The following is a 21,786-nucleotide window of genomic DNA, read 5'->3' as shown; positions in this document are numbered from 1 at the left end:
TGACCCTCAGTGAGCACCGGGGCTAGTACATGGGTGGGGGTTCGCATGACTCTCCCAGTCATTAATTCGTGCGGGGAGTACCCGGTACTTTTAGACTGGCTAGCCCGGATCCCCATGAGGACAAGAGGCAAGGCTTCCGCCCATTTCTGGGGCGAGCCCATCATCTCTTTCCTCAACTTTTCTTTTAAGGTGCGGTTCATGTGCTCCACAGTCCCGGATGACTGAGGATTGTGGGCCACGTGCCACTTCCCTTCGATACCTAGGAGCATGAGGGTGTCCTGCATCACTTGGCCGGTGAAATGACTCCCTCGGTCGGACTCCACGAATCGTGGTAGTCCCCACCGCGAGAACACCTTCCGGACCAAGATCCTGGCAGTACTAAGTGCCGTGGCTGTTCTACATGGGAAGGCCTCTACCCACTTGGTGAACACATCCACCAGGACAAGGCAATACTTATAGCCTCCCTGGGCGGTGGGCAGGGGCCCGATATAGTCGACCTGTATCAACTGCCATGGTCCCTCTACTCTCCTGATGTGTCCCATGGGCACCTTCCTTTTCTGGGGGTCTGGGTTGTTTGCAGCGCACACAAGACAATTAGCGCAGAACTCACGGACATCGTCCCGAAGTCCCGGCCACCATCCCGCCTGTTCTACCCGTTGCCAGGTGACCTCAGGCCCGGGGTGTCCCGCTCCTGGACCCTCATGGGCCAGCTGAAGGAATTCCCTCCAGTGCTGCTGTGGCACAACCCACTGTTCCCCTCGGAACAGCATGCCTTCCTTTATGGAGAGGGCTGCTGTACCGTACGGACCCTCTACTTCCTTGCCCTCAGTGATGGCATTGAGGACTGTTTTTAGGACGGGATCTAGGGTTGGACAGTCTTGAGGTCTGGGGGCAGTGTTACCCCTGTGGTCCCCTGAGTCCCATCCCTGCCTTGGATTACTGCCACGGGTTTGGACCCATAGGGATCCCAGAAAGTGCCGGTGCGGGCACCTTCCCTGGCTAGCGTATCCGCCTGCTGGTTACCCTGGTTGCGGGGTTCCGTGGAGGAATGAGCCTTTACCTTGTGGATAAAGACTTCCCCTTCTTCCCCCACTGCGGCCAGGATCTTTTCTAACAAGGGCTTTACGGTTAAGGGTCGCCCGTCCGCAGAGGTATATCCGCGGCGGGACCAGATGGCTAGGTACTCCGTACACGAGTTGCATGTGAACATGCTGTCCGAGCAAATCGTGTATGGGGTGGGGAAGATCTCGGGGTGTGTAACGACGTACACTACCGCGGACAGTTCAGCCTGCTGGGCGCTCATAGTGCTGGGGAGCTTAATCGCCAGGGCAATGTCTGCCGCGGGGTCATAAACTCCACACCCTGTGAATCGTTCGCCAGCAGATACCGTGCTGGAACCGTCTACGTAGATCTCGCGGCCCGTGGGATGTATCCCAGCCCGTAACCCTACATTCACTTCCCATACCCCTTCCACAGAACACCGATGGGCTGTTCCGGGATATACCATGTTGGCCACGAGCCTAGGCTCGCAGAGACCCTTTACCATCTGTGAAAGGAGGAGGGTCAAGCGCGCAATGCGGGCACTGCTTACTGTCCCATCCTTACTCCTTCCATCCAGAAGCATCCGAGTGGGTGTGTGATGGGTGAGGAGAGTGATGGGAGAGGTGCCTGTGAAGATCAAAGACCTTTTCACAGCCCAATGCGTGGCCAAAAGATGCCGCTCGCAATTGGAAAAACTCCTTTCCACATCTGTGAGTACTCTGGAGGAGTAAACCACCGGCCTTAGCTTGTCGTGTCGCTCTTGAAGCAGTACAGCGCTCAAGCTATCCCCGCTAGCCGCTACCTCCAGGAAGAACTCCTCCCCCCCATCTATGGCCCCCAGAGCTGGTGCGGTCTGCAAGTCCGTCTTGAGTTTTTCAAATGCTGCCTGGCAACCCTCATCCGAGGACCACTCCACTCCCTTGTGTAGGAGTCAGAGCAGCGGGGCTGCTGTGGCTGCATAGTCCTCAATGAAGTCTCTGCAGTACCCGGTCAGTCCCAGTAAGGACCTCACACCCGTTACGGTGGTGGGGATCGGTAGATCTTGTACTGATTCCCGCCTGGCCTTATCTATGGCTCTTTCACCGGCGCGGATGGTCAGACCCAGGAATTTTACTTCCTGCTGGCCGATCCGTGCCTTCTTTGGGTTCACTTTGAAACCCTTTCTGCCTAACAGCTCCAATAACTCGGCCAATTGTGGGCCATGCGCCTCTCTGGAATCTGTGAACAGGAGCAGGTCGTCCACATACTGCACTAGCTGATTGGGCTGGCTGAACTCCTTTAAACTCCCTGCCATGCATTGATGGAAAATGCTGGGGCTGTTGTGGAAACCCTGTGGCAAGCAGTTCCAGGTGTACTGTTGCCCTTTAAAAGTAAAGGCAAACTTGTACTGATCCTCCCTCCTTAAAGGGATGGACTGAAACCCGTTGGAAATATCCAGCACCGTGAACGTGGTCGCGGAGGCTGGAATACTCCCTATCAGGTCGGCAACTGCTGCTACCGTCGGCGCGCAGGCTGGGATGTTGCTATTGAGGACTCTGTAGTCCACCGTGGCCCTTCAGGAATCGTCCGGCTTCCTCACCGGCCACAAAGGAGAGTTTACATGGGTGACTATCGGTCTCAACACGCCCTGCTGCACCAGTGAAGACATTACTGTCTCCATGTCGGGCTCCGCTTCCCGGGGGAAGTTGTACTGTTTTTGGGGTCGGGCCATGGGGTCTCCGTCGACTCTGACCTCAAACCCGGTGACCCTCCCGCAATCGTGTTTGTGAGTGGCAAACGTGGTCAGGTGGTCTGACATGAATGCCTGCAGATCTTGTGGGACGCCTGCGACCATGAGCTCGAGGTCGTAGCCCTCTTTTGGCTTCACGGTGCACAGAGGCCCTCTTTCTCCTTTCCCTGGGATGACGACTACTTCGCCCTGTTTACCCTTACCCGCTCCCCAAAGAGAATGATTTCTTAGATCCACGAGGATCCCGTGTTCTGCCAAGAAATTGGACCCGAGGATCCCCTTTCCACCCTCCACCTCCCACTTCATCAGTATACACTTCCACTTGGTGCGGAGTGGTCCTAAATGAACGGAGAGGGGAATGGAAAATGCGCCAGCCTGTTCCATACCTGTGAAGCCCGACAGAATATATGGAACCCCGGTGGACAGAGGTGAGGTGGCAGGGTCATCTGTGTGGATCACGGTGCACGATGCCCCCGTATCCAACAAATAGATCGCCTTTACCTCCTCCACCTCCATCTCCACGAGGGGTCGCCTCCATACATCATATCGCAGCGCGCACAGGTAGACGGGATGCGCCGGCTCTAGTCATTTGGGCACAGAAGTCAGGGTTTCGGGAGCGACAAGACCAGTGGTGACGGCTATCTTCCCCTGCTCGATCATAAGAGACCGCATTGTCTCTAAAATTGATTCTATCGCAGCGGGATCCATAGCTGCACCGGCTCCCTTTGCTGGGACAGGAGCTGCGGCTTGTGTTTGGGCTGGTGCTGGGGCGGCGGTCTGGGCTTGGGCTTGAGCTGTGGGAGATTTTCCCTTATTATCCTTCCACGGATTTTTACAGTCCTTGCGCCAATGTCCATCCTTCCCACACCCGTAGCAATTGAGCTTGGCTTGGGCAGGGCGATTCCCCTCCTGACGCCACTCCTTCTTACTTGGGGCTGCGGGTTTTGCCTCATGCACCTTTCCCTTCTGGGGAGGTGTTTCCTGACCTCTACAATTCTTATACGCGACGTTGAGCTGGCAGAGCACCATTTCCTCCGTGACACCGGGACCTTGGGGGTCAAACCAAGACTTGGCTAGGGCCTGTATCTGTGGCAAGCTGTTGGCAACCAAGCAACAGAGCCAATGAACCCGCTGTTCGGCGTTCATTGCAACCCATTCAGGCATGCCCGGACAACTGCGTCTATACACTGGCCACAGCCTTTCTGCAAAAACCCGTGGGGGTTCTCCAGTTAGCTGCACAGTCCCTTCCACCCATTGGAACGGATTACCGTCGTCCACTCCCATAACTTCCAAGACCTCATCCCTGAGATCCGTATACCCTTTTCGCCCCCTCTTACTCTCGTCTGAGAGGCACTGAAGGATTGTGCTGTCCAGGGAGAAGAGCAGCATCTTTGCCTGTTGAAGATCATCACAATCATTGATGGCGGCTGTCTCCTCTATCTCCCTGAAATGAACTGAGGGATCTCCCTTTACCGTGAGTCTTGGGAGGTGGCTCACCATGGATCTTAGTTGTGGGGCAGCGTAGGGTACCACGATCTGGTTCACATGGGGTCCATTTGTGCCATCTGCGGTGTTGGGACCAAACCTCTGGTGCCGAGTCGGACACATTGGTGTCGGCTCCGGCTGTACTACCAGGGGCTGTTCCTCCTCCTGTACCACCTCGGCTACCCTTTCTTCCACCACCCCCTTCTCGGGCCAAGCCTCACTATAGCTCGGCGGGGCTGAGGGTTCAGTAGCTGGTGCTGCAACTACTTCGCAAGGAATCGGGTGCTTGGATTCCTGCAAAAAGTCAACCTGACTTGCTTTTGGGCTTACGAGGCATACCATGCCTTTTGCCTTAACCAAGGCCGTTCTCAGGTCCTCTATGGTCTTTTGGCAGGGGCCATGGTCTGCACTCTCAAACCCGTGTTCTAGAGCCAGCTTGTAAGCTGCCTTGACTTCCGCTACTCTCTCCTCCTGCGCGCTTAGCTGTTGTGCGAGGCGGGCGTTTTTCTCCCGTATTCTCGCTTCATGCATCTTTGCCTCAGTAACCTGACATTCCAGGTACTCTATTCTAGCCTGATGTTGGCTGGCTACGACTTGGCATTCCTGATTCAGCGCGTGAAGCGCTGTGATGAGTTTTTCCCCACCCATGGCCTTTTCCTCTATTTCTGCTGCCTGGGTAGTGATCTTGGCTGCCTGTGCTGCAATGACTTTGTTCAAAATCTGAACTTGTTTCTTGTAGAACATCAGCCACACTGCCTTTTCCACTGACTTCTTATGCTCTTTGCTCTCTGTCCACCTGATGGCTGCGTCTACCGGACGCCCATCCAGTAAGAGATCGGAAATCCACTGCTTAGTGAGATTTACCTTGCCAAAGACATAATCCACGATCCTCTCATCCATTGCATTTCGACCATTCAAACCTGGGCCTAATACATTGCAATCCTGCTGCCAGTGTCCTGCCGCGGTTGCCATTTTCTGTAAGGGGTTTTCTCTCCGAGGTCGCAGAGGTTTCTCTCGCCAGAGGCCTCTCTCTCTCTCTTTTGCACAGTAAAACCTTGAGTGGTTCGACCCACTTGCCCCTTAGGTTCTAGACACTGGTCTTAGGTGCAGGAACTACAATGCAGAGAATACTCTTACAGACCAAGTTTAATGAAATGAAATGAAATTTTATTGCATAAGGAAAACCAAATCAAATGCAAGCAAATAAGAGGGTACATGGGAGGGAAAAACAAATCATAACAATACAGTACTGACTAAAATAGATACAGGCATATTATACTTTACAAAAGTCACCATGAAATGGGGAAACACACGGAACATCGAGGGACAACAACTCATGTTAATTATACCCAAAATGCCCACCCCCTTTAACCTATCTAGATCCGATTATGTAGCACCAGAAACATGCTCACCAATCCAACTAGGAATTGCAAGGTTTTGAAACAGGTCTGCGTTTTGATCCTTTCAGGCGTCCTGTCTCCTCGTGGTCAGCGCTGCGGGCTGTGAGCTGCGACACGCCTTCTCTTTCTCGAGGTGAAGGTAACGGACAGGCTGGATCTCAGCTGGCCTGGATGTCCATGGGGGGGAAGAGACCATCTGCTTGACCACGGTTGGAAGCCTCTAGCCAGCTTTCATATAGGTTTCTTCTGAAGTTTTCTGTCTCTTTGTCTCATCAAACAGCCCGGGGTTTGTCGACGATCTCCCGATGGTTACCCGGGGTGGGATGCAGACTCGAATCACCTTCTTCTTCTTCTTCAAGCGATGATGCCACCAATACGATGATAGCACCACGATGGCTGTCCATTTTTTGCTACCCCCCCGGGTGCCCCAGATATACTTCTCAGGAGAAGCCTTTATCTGCCGCCAAATCAAGGTTAGTCTTTGTTTAACTTTTGGCGGGCTTATAGCACAGCGGGGTAGTTATTATATTTAAACTGTTTTCGGGATGGCCGGTGACGGCCATCTCTGGTCTGGAATGACCTGGTAATGTTTTAATGTCTTCTTAGTGTCATTGGTGCTCTTCTCATGAATATGAAACTGTTCACCTTTGTCCGGGTAAATATTTTGATGGCCTTTATCTACAGGCCGATCTGGCTGGATCTGCATCCAATCTATATGTATGCGTACGTGTCTGGTTTCATTTTCTCAGAAACGGCTTCCAGAACTTACTGTGGGTTGAATCCACAAAGGCTGTCTGGGGACTGCAGGAAACATTTTAAAGTGTCCCAATAAGTCGGTCATGGGGTCTGGTGGCCATTTTATATGCCCCTTTTTCCGGGCTTTTTCTAAAACAGTCCTTTAAAATCAAGCCCTCTTCTGCCAAAGGACCCTTATAATACAATATTAATTTTGCGAATTCTACAATGTCTGTGTGTTATCTCAGTGTGTATATATCTGTGCACTATCAGCAGTGTGTATATATCTGTGTGTTATCAGCAGTGTGTATATATCTGTGTGTTATCGGCAGTGTCTATATATCTGTGCCCTATCAGCAGTGTGTATATATCTGTGTGTTATCGGCAGTGTCTATATATCTGTGTCCTATCAGCAGTGTGTATATATCTGTGTGTTATCGGCAGTGTCTATATATCTGTGCCCTATCAGCAGTGTGTATATATCTGTGTGTTATCAACAGTGCGTATATATCTGTGTCCTATCAGCAGTGTGTATATATCTGTGTGTTATCAGCACTGTGTATATATCTGTGATTTCTCAGCAGTGTGTATATATCTCTGTCCTATCAGCAGTGTGTATATATCTGTGTCCTATCAGCAGTGTGTGTGTGTCTGTGTGCATTATCAGCAGTGTGTATATATCTGTGTGCTGTCAGCAGTATGTATATATCTGTGTGCTGTGAGCAGTGTGTATATATCTGTGTCCAATCAGCAGCATGTATATATCTGTGTGTTGTCAACAGTGTGTATATATCTGTGTGTCATCAGCAGTGTGTCTATATGTGTGTCCTATCAACAGGTTGTATATATCTGTGATTTATCAGCAGTGTGTATATATCTGTGTCCTATCGGCAGTGTGTGTGTGGCTGTGTGCGTTATCAGCAGTGTGTATATATCTGTGTGCTGTCAGCAGTATGTATATATCTGTGTGTTATCAGCAGTGAGTATATATCTGTGTCCTATAAGCAGTGTGTATATATCTGTGTGTTATCAGCAGTGTGTGTATATCTGAGTCCTAACAGCAGTGTGTATATATCTGTGTCCTATCAGCAGTGTGTATATATCTGTGCCCTATCAGCAGTCTCTCTATAGCTGTGTCCTATCAGCAGTGTGTATATATCTGTGTGCTATCAGCAGTGTGTATATAACTGTGTCCCATCAGCAGTGCGCACATATCTGTTTGCTATCAGCAGTGTGTGCTCAGGCCAACATCACCAGCATCGAAACTTTCACCACGCTCGCTCAGCTCCGATGGACGGGTCACATTGTCCGCATGCCTGATACGAGACTCCCAAAACAAGCGCTCCACTCGGAACTCCAGCACGGCAAGAGAGCCCCAGGTGGGCAGAGGAAACGCTTCAAGGACACCCTCAAAGCCTCCTTGAAATACTGTAACATCCCCACCAACACCTGGGAATCCCTGGCCCAAGACCGCACAAAGTGGAGGAGAAGCATCCGGGAAGACTTCGAACACATCGAGTCTCTTCACCAGGAGCAAGCGGAAGCCGAGCGCAGGAAGCACAAGGAGCGCATGTCAACCGAAGATCCCCACCCACCCGCCCCTTCAACCACCGTCTGCCCCACCTGTGACAGAGACTGTAGGTTCTGCATTGGACTCATCAGTCACCTGCAAACTCATTTCTAATGTGGAAGCAAGTCATCCTCGGTACCGAGAGACTACCTAAGAAGAAGTATATATCTGAGTGTTATCAGCAGTGTGTATATATCTGTGTCCTATCAGCAGTGTGTATATATCTGTGTCCTATCAGCAGTGTGGATATATCTGTGTGTTATCAGGAGTGTGTATATATCTGTGTCCTATCAGCAGTGTGTATATATCTGTGTCCTATCAGCACTGTGTATATGTCTGTGTGTTATCAGCAGTGTGTATATATCTGTGTCCTATCAGCAGTATGTATATATCTGTGTCCTATCAGCAGTGTGTATATATTTGTGTCCTATCAGCAGTGTGGATATATCTGTGTCCTATCAGCAGTGTGGATATATCTGTGTGTTATCAGGAGTGTGTACATATCTCTGTGTTATCAGCAGTGTGCATATATTTGTGTGCTGTCAGGAGTGTGTGTATATCTGTGTCCTATCAGCAGTGTGTAAATATCTGTGTCCTATCAGCAGTGTGTATATATCTGTGTGTTATCAGCAGTGTCAATATATCTGTGTGTTATCAGCAGTGTGTATATATCTGTGTCCTATCAGCAGTGTCTCTATAGCTGTGTCCTATCAGCAGTGTATATATCTGTATCCTATCAGCAGTGTGTCTATATCTGTGTCCTATCAGCAGTGTATATATCTGTATCCTATCAGCAGTGTGTATAGATCGGTGTGTTATCAGCAGTGTGTATATATCTGTGTGTTGTCAGTAGTGTGTATATATCTGTGTCCTATCAGCAGTGCGTACATATCTGTTTGCTATCAGCAGTGTGTGCTCAGACCAACATCCCCAGCATCGAAGCTTTCACCACGCTCGATCAGCTCCGATGGACGGGTCACATTGTCCGCATGCCTGGTACGAGACTCCCAAAACAAGCGCTCTACTCGGAACTCCAGCACGGCAATAGAGCCCCAATTGGGCACAGGAAACGCTTCAAGGACACCCTCAAAGCCTCCTTGAAATAGTGTAACATCCCCACCAACACCTGGGAATCCCTGGCCCAAGACCGCACAAAGTGGAGGAGAAGCATCCGGGAAGGCGCCGAACACATCGAGTCTCTTTGCCAGGAGCAAGCGGAAGCCAAGCGCAGGAAGCGCAAGGAGCGCACGTCAACCGAAGATCCCCACCCACCCGCCCCTTCAACCACCGTCTGCCCCACCTGTGACAGAGACTGGAGGTTCCGCATTGGACTCATCAGTCATCTGCGAACTCATTTCTAATGTGGAAGCTAGTCATCCTCAGTACCGAGGGACTGCCTAAGAAGAAGTATACATCTGAGTGTTATCAGCAGTGTGTTTATATCTGTGTCCTATCAGCAGTGTGGATATATCTGTGTGTTATCAGGAGTGTGTATATATCTGTGTGTTATCAGGAGTGTGTATATAGCTGTGTGCTATCAGCAGTGTGTATATATCTGTGTCCTATCAGCAGTGTGTATATAGCTGTGTGTGTTATCAGCAGTGTGTATATATCTGTGTGCTGTGAGCAGTGTGTGTATATCTGAGTCGTAACAGCAGTGTGTATATACCTGTGTCCTATCAGCAGTGTGTATATATCTGTGTCCTATCAGCAGTGTTTCCATATCTGTGTGTTATCAGCAGTGTGTATACATCTGTGTGCTGTCAGCAGTATGTATATATCTGTGTCCTATCAGCAGTGTGTATATATCTGTGCGTTATCAGCAGTGTGTATATATCTGTGTGTTATCAGCAGTGTATATATATCTGTGAGTTATCGGCAATGTTTACATATCTGTGTCCTATCAGCTGTGTGTATATATCTGTGTGCTGTCAGCAGTGTGTATATATCTGTGTGCTGTGAGCAGTGTGTATATAGCTGTGTCCTATCAGCAGTGTGTGTACATCTGTGTCCTATCAATAGGTTGTATATATCTGTGTGTTATCAGCAGTGTGTATATATCTGTGTCCTATCAGCAGTGTGTGTATATCTGTGTGCGTTATCAGCAGTGTGTATATATCTGTGTGCTGTCAGCAGTGTGTATATATCTGTGTGCTGTCAGCAGTGTGTATATATCTGTGTCCTATCAGCAGTGTGTATATAGCTGTGTGTGTTATCAGCAGTGTGTATATATCTGTGTGCTGTGAGCAGTGTGTGTATATCTGAGTCGTAACAGCAGTGTGTATATACCTGTGTCCTATCAGCAGTGTGTATATATCTGTGTCCTATCAGCAGTGTGTATATATCTGTGTCTTATCAGCAGTGTGTATATATCTCTGTGTTATCAGCAGTGTGTATATATCTGTGTTCTATCAGCAGTGCGTACATATCTGTTTGCTATCAGCAGTGTGTGCTCAGGCCAACATCCCCAGCATCGAAGCTTTCACCACGCTCGATCAGCTCCGATGGACGGGTCACATTGTCCGCATGCCTGATACGAGACTCCCAAAACAAGCGCTCTACTCGGAACTCCAGCACGGCAAGAGAGCCGGAAGTGGGCACAGGAAATGCTTCAAGGACACCCGCAAAGCCTCCTTGAAATAGTGTAACATCCCCACCAACACCTGGGAATCCCTGGCCCAAGACCGCACAAAGTGGAGGTGAAGCATCCGGGAAGGCTCCGAACACATCGAGTCTCTTCGCCAGGAGCAAGCGGAAGCCAAGCACAGGAAGCGCAAGGAGCGCACGTCAACCGAAGCACCCCACCCACCCGCCCCTTCAACCACCGTCTGCCCCACCTGTGACAGAGACTGTAGGTTCCGCATTGGACCCATCAGTCATCTGCGAACTCATTTCTAATGTGGAAGCAAGTCATCCTCATTTCCGAGGGACAGCCTAAGAAGAAGTATATATCTGAGTTTTATCAGCAGTGTGTTTATATCTGTGTCCTATCAGCAGTGTGGATGTATCTGTGTGTTATCAGGAGTGTATAGATTTCTGTGTCCTATCAGCAGTATGTATATATCTGTGTGCTATCAGGAGTGTGTATATATCTGTGTCCTATCAGCAGTGTGTATATATCTGTGTCCAATCAGCAGTGTGTATATATCTGTGTGTTATCAGCAGTGTGTATGTAGCTGTGTCCTATCAGCAGTGTGTATATATCTGTGTGTTATCAGCAGTGTGTATATAGCTGTGTCCTATCAGTAGTGTGTATATAGCTGTGTCCTATCAGCAGTGTGTATATATCTGTGTCTTATCAGCATTGTGCATATATCTGTGTCCTATCAGCAGTGGGTATATATCTGTGTTCTATCAGCAGTGCGTACATATCTGTTTGCTATCAGCAGTGTGTGCTCAGGCCAACATCCCCAGCATCGAAGCTTTCACCACGCTCGATCAGCTCCGATGGACGGGTCACATTGTCCGTATGCCTGATACGAGACTCCCAAAACAAGCGCTCTACTCGGAACTCCAGCACGGCAAGAGAGCCGGAAGTGGGCACAGGAAATGCTTCAAGGACACCCTCAAAGCCTCCTTGAAATAGTGTAACATCCCCACCAACACCTGGGAATCCCTGGCCCAAGACCGCAAGAAGTGGAGGTGAAGCATCCGGGAAGGCTCCGAACACATCGAGTCTCTTCGCCAGGAGCAAGCGGAAGCAAAGCGCAGGAAGCGCAAGGAGCGCACGTCAACCGAAGCACCCCACCCACCCGCCCCTTCAACCACCGTCTGCCCCACCTGTGACAGAGACTGTAGGTTCCGCATTGGACTCATCAGTCATCTGCGAACTCATTTCTAATGTGGAAGCAAGCCATCCTCATTTCCGAGGGACAGCCTAAGAAGAAGTATATATCTGAGTTTTATCAGCAGTGTGTTTATATCTGTGTCCTATCAGCAGTGTGGATGCATCTGTGTGTTATCAGGAGTGTGTATATATCTGTGTGCTATCAGCAGTGTGTATATATCTGTGTCCTATCAGCAGTGTGTATATGTCTGTGTCCTATCAGCAGTGTGTATATATCTGTGTCCTATCAGCAGTGTGTAAGTATCTGTGTCCTATCAGCAATGTGTATATATCTGTGTGTTATCAGCAGTGTCAATATATCTGTGTGTTTTCAGCAGTGTGTATATATCTGTGTCCTACCAGCAGTGTCTCTGTAGCTGTGTCCTATCAGCAGTGTGTATATATCTGTGTCCTATCAGCAGTGTGGATATAGCTGTGTCCTATCAGCAGTGTGTATATATCTGTGTCCTATCAGCAGTGTCTCTATATCTGTGTCCTATCAGCAGTGTGTATATATCTGTGTCCTATCAGCAGTGTCTCTATATCTGTGTGCTATCAGCAGTGTGTATATATCTGTGTGTTAACAGCAATGTGGATATAGCTGTGTCCTATCAGCAGTGTGTATATATCTGTGTCCCATCAGCAGTGTCTCTATAGCTGTGTCCTATCAGCGGTGTGTATATATTTGTGTCCTATCAGCAGCGTGTATATGTCTGTGTGTTATCAGCAGTGTGTATATATCTGTGTTCTATCAGCAGTGCGTACATATCTGTTTGCTATCAGCAGTCTGTGCTCAGGCCAACATCCCCAGCATCGATGCTTTCACCACGCTCGATCATCTCCGATGGACGGGTCACATTGTCCATATGCCTGATACGAGACTTCCAAAACAAGCGCTCTACTCGGAACTCCAGCACGGCAAGAGAGCCCCAAGTGGGCACAGGAAACACTTCAAGGACACCCTCAAAGCCTCCTTGAAATACTGTAACATCCCCACCAACACCTGGGAATCCCTGGCCCAAGACCGCACAAAGTGGAGGAGAAGCATCCGGGAAGGCGCCGAACACTTCGAGTTTCTTCGCCAGGAGCAAGCGGAAGCCAAGCGCAGGAAGCGCAAGGAGCGCACGTCAACCGAAGATCCCCACCCACCTGCCCCTTCAACCACCGTCTGCCCCACCTGTGACAGAGAATGTAGGTTCCGCATTGGACTCATCTGTCACCTGCGAACTCATTTCTAATGTGGAAGCAAGTCATCCTCAGTACCGAGGGACTGCCTAAGAAGAATATATATCTGTGTGTTATCAGCAGTGTGTTTATATCTGTGTCCTATCAACAGTGTGGATATATCTGTGCGTTATCAGGAGTGTGTATATATCTGTGTCCTATCAGCACTGTGTCCATATCTGTCTGTTATCAGCAGTGTGTATATATCTGTGTCCTATCAGCAGTGTGCATATATCTGTGTCCTATCAGCAGTGTGTATATATCTGTGTGTTATCAGCAGTGTTTATATAACTGTGTGTGCTATCAGCAGTGTGTATATATCTGTGTCCTATCAGCAGTGTTTCCATATCTGTGTGTTATCAGCAGTGTGTATACATCTGTGTGCTGTCAGCAGTATGTATATATCTGTGTCCTATCAGCAGTGTGTATATATCTGTGCGTTATCAGCAGTGTGTATATATCTGTGTGTTATCAGCAGTGTATATATATCTGTGAGTTATCGGCAATGTTTACATATCTGTGTCCTATCAGCTGTGTGTATATATCTGTGTGCTGTCAGCAGTGTGTATATATCTGTGTGCTGTGAGCAGTGTGTATATAGCTGTGTCCTATCAGCAGTGTGTGTACATCTGTGTCCTATCAATAGGTTGTATATATCTGTGTGTTATCAGCAGTGTGTATATATCTGTGTCCTATCAGCAGTGTGTGTATATCTGTGTGCGTTATCAGCAGTGTGTATATATCTGTGTGCTGTCAGCAGTGTGTATATATCTGTGTGCTGTCAGCAGTGTGTATATATCTGTGTCCTATCAGCAGTGTGCATATATCTGTGTCCTATCAGCAGTGTGTAGATATCTGTGTGTTATCAGCAGTGTAATGTTGTAATGATCAGTAACCTCTCATTCTGGAATGGTACACTTGGTGGTGCTGTATGTATATAAGAGTGGGCTACGCACGATGCACCAGGCTACCCACAAGGCAGCAGTCAAGATGGCTGCCTCTACAGATACTGTACCTAGTCCACATGTGCTGAATAAAGTGTCTAGCAAAAGCTAGCTGTTCTTTATAAAAACGACTGGTTATTAATGAACATAACATGGTACCAGGATTGGTAAGATCTGCTGAATATTGTGCAACGCGACATGGAGAATTTGAAGCCACCAGAGCATTTGAAACTCACAGGAAATATCGACTACAATTGGTAGACTTTTAAACAACAGTTTGAACTCTACATTGCTGCCATCGGGTACGGTACAAAGATAGACGCAAGGAGAATAGCGTTGCTGCTCACGGTTGCAGGCGCACAGGCGATAGAGGTATTTAATACATTTGTATTTAATCCAGAGGTGAACAGGGAAAAATTAGACGATGTGCTAAAGAAGTTTGATACACATTGTTCTCCCAAAAAGAATGAAACCTATGAGAGGTACATCTTCCGTTCTCGGACACAGCAGCCAAATGAGACTTTTGATAGCTTTATGACTGATCTGGAACTGAAAGCACAGACATTTAATTTCTCTGAGCTGAAAGCATCCATGATTCGTGACCAGATTGTGTTTGGTATTCATGATAAAAAAAATTCAGGGAACGTCTGTTGAGAGAAACCGAACTAACATTGGGAATTGCTGTGAAAATATGCCAAGCCAGCGAGCTAGCTCGAAAGCACGTGAAGACTTTCAGTGAAATCAATAATGATGCGATTGTAATGAGTGATAATGCTGCTGTCGGTGCTGTGTCCTACAAGGGGAATAAATGTGGGCAGAACAGAAATGAAAAGCAATCGGAGGATGAAATTTTTAATTATAAACGCTGTGGTTACAAACACCAGTTAAGACAATGCCCAGCGTTTGGAAAAATGTGCACAAAGTGTAATGGAAAGAATCACTTTGCCAAACACTGCTTTTCAAAAGTGAAAACAAAGAAAGGGCAATGAGTTAATGTGATTCAGGACACTGATTTAAGTGAGACATGTTTTGTAGGAATGGTGTCATGTGACAATATCAAAAAGGATACAGAAAATGTGCAGCCCTCAGGAATTAACAATGCTGAACATAAAGTTAATGCAGTAAAAGAGGACAAATGGATGATCCCACTGCAGGTAAATGGAGCATTAGTTACATTGAAACTAGATACTGGGGCAAAAGCAAACTTAATCAGTATGAGTGACATTAACAATATGAAAGAAAAGCCCAAAATACAGAAAAAGTCAGTACTACTGAAGGACTATAATGGACAAAAAATAGATAGCTTAGGTGTATGCAGACTTAAAGTGACAGTCAAAGACAAAGTGCATCATCTCATGTTTTCTGTTGTGGCTGAAGGACTTGATTCACTACTGGGTGACAAAGCTTGTGAGGACTTAGAACTGGTCAAGAGAGTATACCGTATAAACTGTGCCATAAGCAGACCAGATGACTCAGTGGATTCTGTAGTAAATAATTTCCAGGATGTGTTCAAAGGATTTGGAGTTCTACCATTCACTTACAAGATCCAGCTAAAGGAGGATGCTCAGCCAGTGGTACATGCTCCACGAAGAGTTCCAGCACCCCTGCGTGACCGGCTCAAGAATGAACTGGACAGAATGACCACACTAGGAGTCATCAGGAAAGTCGACGAGCCAACAGACTGGGTTAACTCCATGGTATGTGTAAAGAAAAAGAACAATGATCTAAGAATATGCATGGATCCAAAGGACTTAAATGCAAACATAAAACGTGAACACTACCAGATTCCCAAGCGAGAAGAAATCACCAGTGAAATGTCAGGTGCCAGATACTTTACAAAGCTCGATGCCTCACGAGGATTTTGGCAACTAAAACTGGATGAAGAGAGTACCAAAAACTGTACCTTCAACACACCATTTGGCAGGTATTGTTTCCTCAGAATGCCTTTCGGGGTAATATCTGCATCTGAAATCTTTCATGGAGCGATGGAACGCATAATTGAAGGTCTGGAAGGAGTTCGGGTCTATGTTGATGACATCATCATCTGGGGCTCCACACTGAAAGAACACAATGAGAGACTGACTAAAGTGCTACAGAGCATACACCGGAATGGACTGAAGCTCAACAAAGCGTCCAGGAAGTCACTTTCCTAGGAGATAATCTATCTGGTAAAGGAATAGAGCCAGATATGGAAAAAGTAAACGCCATACTCAAAATGCCCCGACCCACTGACAAAAAAGGAGTGCTACGCATCATGGGAATGATAAACTTAATTGGAAAGTTCATTCCTAACTTGTCAGCCAAGGCAGCCTGTCTGCAAGACCTGCTACGTAAAACAAATGAGTTCGCATGGACAGAAAGACATGAACAAGAGTGGATAAACCTCAAAACAGTGCTGACAACCACACCTGTACTCACCTTCTTTGACCCAACAAAAAGAATCAAAGTGTCAACGGATGCATCATAAGATGGCCTAGGTGCGGTCTTGCTACAAGCAGAGGGTGAAGATTGGAAGCCTGTTGCCTATGCCTCCAGGTCTATGACTGATACTGAGTGTCGATACGTCCAGATTGAAAAGGAATGTCTAGGCTTGGTAGTTGGACTAGAAAGGTTTCATGGCTACATATATGGACTTCCCACCTTCACAGTTGAAACAGACCACAGCCCACTGGTTGCCATCATAAAAAAGAACCTGAATGAGATGTCTCCAAGGATTCAACGACTCATGATGAAGCTGCAAAGATATGACTTTGAACTGATCTACACACCAGGCAAATACATAGTGTTAGCAGATGCACTATCCCGAGCACCCACAATGAGTCATGTGAGCTCTACTGAAGAAGACGTGGATGTTCATGTGAGTATGGTCACTGCTGCGCTGCCCGTGTCAGACACAAAATCAAAGCAAATAGCAGAAGAAATAGTAAAAGATACAGTATTACAAACAGTAATAGAGAACATTCATCATGGTTGGCCAAAAGGTTCCTGTCCAAAATATTTTCACATAAGGTCAGAATTGAGTGTCACAAGTGGACTATTACTAAAACAGAACAGAATAGTCATTCCACAGGCTCTACGTCAAGACATGCTCAAAAGGATTCATGAGGAACACCTCGGAATTGAAAAATGCAAAAGGAGAGCAAGAGACACTGTTTATTGGCCTGGCATAAATAAGGACATTGAGAACATGATAGGCAAATGTGAGACATGTCAGAAACACCAAAACAAACAAGCAAAGGAACCAATGATAGTAGCTGACATACCAACAGCACCATGGCAAAAGGTTGGTATGGACCTTTTTCATTTAAATGGTAAAGACTATCTAATAGTGATTGACTACTATTCTAACTATCCTGAGATGGCGCTGCTCTCAAGCACCACAGCAAGCAGTGTCATAATGCATGTGAAATCCATCTTCGCCAGACATGGAGTTCCCAGGATTGCCATTAGCGACAATGGTCCGTGCTTCAACTGTAAGGAGTGGCAACAGTTTGCAGCACATTATGACTTTCAACACATCACATGCAGTCCTTTGTATGCTCAGTCGAATGGTAAGGCAGAGAAAGGTGTTCAAGTTCTCAAGCAGCTACTGAAGAAAACGACAGAAAGCAAGTCTGATCCTTATCTCGCCCTGCTGAGCTACCGGGCCTCACCTTTAGACTCTGGTTCTTCACCTGCTGAACTCCTAATGGGTCGCAAGTTGCATACCACGCTACCCTGCTGCGCAAAAGAAAAGCAGAGTAAGGAACTGAGACAGAGACTTCAACTGTTAAAGCTGAAACAGAAATCATACTATGACAAGTCATCCAAAACTCTGAAACCATTGACAAGGGATGATGTTGTCAGGATTGAAGATCCAGATGCATGGAACAGGAAAGCTACAGTTCTTGAGGAAGTAGGACCAAGGTCATACCCTGTTAGAACTGAGGAAGGACAGATTCTCAGGAGGAACCGCCGTTCCCTCCTAAAAACACAAGAGACTATCGAAGAGTAAATCAATGACAATGCCGCAACTGAATCTTGTCACTCACCACCAGAACAATCTAACACAAATACACACACAGGCTCTCATGAAAACACATCAGACTTACCTGTGCTGAGAAGATCCACATGTGAAGTAAAAAAGCCAGGTAGACTTAATCTTTGAGTACAAAGAAAACTACATTGAAAAAGTATTGACTGTTGAAGATGTTTATGTTGTTATGATTGATTGACATTGATTGATACTGATTTTGTTTAACCTCAAAGAAAGGGGGATGTAATGATCAGTAACCTGTCATTCTGGAATGGTACACTAGGTGGTGCTGTATGTATATAAGAGTGGGCTACCCACGATGCACCAGGCTACCCACAAGGCAGCAGTCAAGATGGATGCCTCTACAAATACTGTACCTCGTCCATATGTGCTCAACAAAGTGTCTAGCAAAAGCTAGCTGTTCTTAATAAAAACGACTAGTTATTAATGAACATAACATCTGTGTCCTATCAGCAGTGTGTATATATCTGTGTCCTATCAGCAGTGAGTATATATCTGTGTGTTATCAGCAGTGTGTTTATATCTGTGTGTTATCAGCAGTGTGTTTATAGCTGTGTCCTATCAGCAGTGTGTATATATCTGTGTCCTATCAGCAGTGTGTATATATCTGTGTCCTATCAGCAGTGTGTATATATCTGTGTGTTACCAGCAGTGTGTATATTGCTGTGTGTTATCAGCAGTGTGTATATATCTGTGTCCTATCAGCAGTGGGTATATATCTGTGTTCTATCAGCAGTGCATACATATCTGTTTGCTATCAGCAGTGTGTGCTCAGTCCAACATCCCCAGCATCGAAGCTTTCACCACACTCGATCAGCTCCGATGGACGGGTCACATTGTCCGTATGCCTGATACGAGACTCCCAAAACAAGCGCTCTACTCGGAACTCCAGCACGGCAAGAGAACCCCAAGTGGGCACAGGAAACGCTTCAAGGACACCCTCAAAGCCTACTTGAAATAGTGTAACATCCCCACCAACACCTGGGAATCCCTGGCCCAAGACCGCACAAAGTGGAGGAGAAGCATCCGGGAAGGCGCCGAACACATCGAGCCTCTTCGCCAGGAGCAAGCGGAAGCCAAGCACAGGAAGCGCAAGGCGCGCACGTCAACCAAAGCACCCCACACACCTGCCCCTTCAACCACCGTCTGCCCCACCTGAGGCAGAGACTGTAGGCTCCGCATTGGACTCATCAGTCACCTGCGAACTCATTTCTAATGTGGAAGCAAGTCATCCTCAGTACCGAGGGACTGCCTAGGAAGAAGTATATATCTGTGTGTTATCAGCAGTGTGTATATATCTGTGTCCTATCAGCAGTGTGGATATATCTGTGTGTTATCAGCAGTGTGCATATATCTGTGTCCTATCAGCAGTGTGTATATATCTGTGTCCTATCAGCAGTGTGTATATATCTGTGTCCTATCAGCAGTGTGTATATAACTCTGTTTTATCAACAGTGTGTATATATCTGTGTCCTATCAGCTGTGTGTATATATATCTGTGTGTTATCAGCAGTGTGTATATATCTGTGTGTTATCAGCAGTGTGTATATATCTGTGTCCTATCAGCAGTGTGGATATATCTGTGTGTTATCAGCAGTGTGTATATATCTGTGTCCTATCAGCAGTGTGGATATATCTGTGTGTTATCAGCAGTGTGCATATATCTGTGTGTTATCAGCAGTGTGCATATATCTGTGTCCTATCAGCAGTGTGTATATATCTGTGTCCTATCAGCAGTGTGTATATATTTGTGTCCTATCAGCAGTGTGTATATAACTCTGTTTTATCAACAGTGTGTATATATCTGTGTCCTATCAGCTGTGTGTATATATATCTGTGTGTTATCAGCAGTGTGTATATATCTGTGTGTTATCAGCAGTGTGCATATATCTGTGTGCTGTCAGTAGTGTGTATATATCTGTGTCCTATCAGCAGTGTGCATATATCTGTGTCCTATCAGCAGTGTGGATATATCTGTGTATTATCAGCAGTGTGCATATGTCTGTGTGCTATCAGCAGTGTTTATATATCTGTGTCCTATCAGCAGTGTGGATATATCTGTGTGTTATCAGCAGTGTGTATATATCTGTGTGCCATCAGCAGTGTGTGCTCAGGCCAACTTCGATCAACTCTGATGGACGGATCACATTGTCCGCATGCCCAATACAAGACTCCCAAAACAAGCGCGCTACTCGCAGCTCCGGCACGGCAAGAGAGCCCCAGGTGGGCAGAGGAAATGCTTCAAGGACACCCTCAAAGCCTCCTTGAAATAGTGTAACATCCCCACCAACACCTGGGAATCCCTGGCCCAAGACCGCACAAAATCAAATCAAATCAAATCAAATCAACTTTTATTGTCATTGTTAGTGCACAAGTGCAGTACAATGAAATGTAGGCTAGCGGCTCCCGAGAGTGTACATTTGGATTAAGACATTTAAACATTCAACATACATTTGGCTTGTAGTATATTAACATAAATATGACCATAATAAAGTGCATTGGCAGATGTACAGGCTTTAGAGTTTATTTGTGGAGTTCAGTAGGATGACAGCCCTGGGAAAGAAGCTGCTCCTAAATCTGGTTGTACGGGTGCGAATGCATCTGTAGCGTCTCCCAGATGGTAGGAGGGCGAACAGACTGTGGCTGGGGTGGGTAGGGTCTTTGATGATGGACCGTGACCTCCGTAGACAGCGTTTCTGGTATATGTGCTCTATGGTCGGTAGCCGGGTGCCGGTAATGCGTTGGGCAGTTTTGACTACCCGCTGCAGGGCTTTCCGGTCATAGTAGTGTCAGGGTTGGGGAGCCACGGGGCCGTGTAGATACAGGGCCGTGCTCTCTGGGCAAGGTAGGTTCTGGACCCAAGTGCAGAAACCAGGCTAGAGGCAGGTATATAATCTTAAGGAACAGTACTTTATTCGTTACTTAACTAGATTCACACATAACTAGATTCATACAAGGAACACAACAGCATACGTAAGAACTCGAGACAGGAACACCACAGCATACATAGAACTCGAGACAAGAACAATATACATAGAACTCGAGACAAGTTACAAAACGGCTAGTCAAGAATAGGAACTCAGTACAGCTTCCATGAGGCAACCTACTTGTCCATACTGAGCTGGGATAAGCTTACCACAAGCGCAACCAGCTTGCCGAGACGAGACTCGAGACAAGCTATCACGAGGGGCTGCCGCAGGGGTAACAGGCTTATCAATACAGAGCTCAAGACAAGCGCCAGCATGGCAACACGCTAGTCCAGCCCAGCACCTTATCAAGACTAAGAACAACAAGAACACAGACTTAGTTACATCTTAAATACAGAGCTCGAGAGAACCATGGCAACCAGCTAGTCAAAGCCAGGAGCCACAGAGTGAAGGCTCGTCCCCGGATCCCCAGTTAGGACTGAGCAAGGAGGGAAGCAACCACAGAACTTATATACCAAGAAAACCAGGTGAAACCCATGAACAGCTAACAGGCCGTTAAGACTTAACACAGGAGGCTAGGAACAATTAACAAAGGGCTAGAACCAAACAAGTGAAGGTGCCATCTAGAGGCTACAGAAGGAACTGACTGGCACCCTCACAAGTAGCTACAGCTGCCATACCATACTGTGATACAGTTCGTCAGGATGCTCTCTATTGTGCAGCGGTAAAAGTTAGAGAGGATCAGGGGTGACAGGTTACACCCCTTCAGCCTCCTTAAAAAATATAGGCACTGCTGGGCCTTCTTCACCAGAGAGGAGGTGTTGAGGGACCAGGAGAGGTCTTCCGTGATGTGGACTCCGAGGAGCTTA

This window comes from Somniosus microcephalus, chromosome 15 (assembly GCF_052327205.1).
Source record: "Somniosus microcephalus isolate GS21.2 chromosome 15, FLI_Smic_1.0, whole genome shotgun sequence".
Taxonomy (NCBI): Eukaryota; Metazoa; Chordata; class Chondrichthyes; order Squaliformes; family Somniosidae; genus Somniosus; species Somniosus microcephalus.
This window is presented reverse-complemented; position numbering follows the sequence as displayed.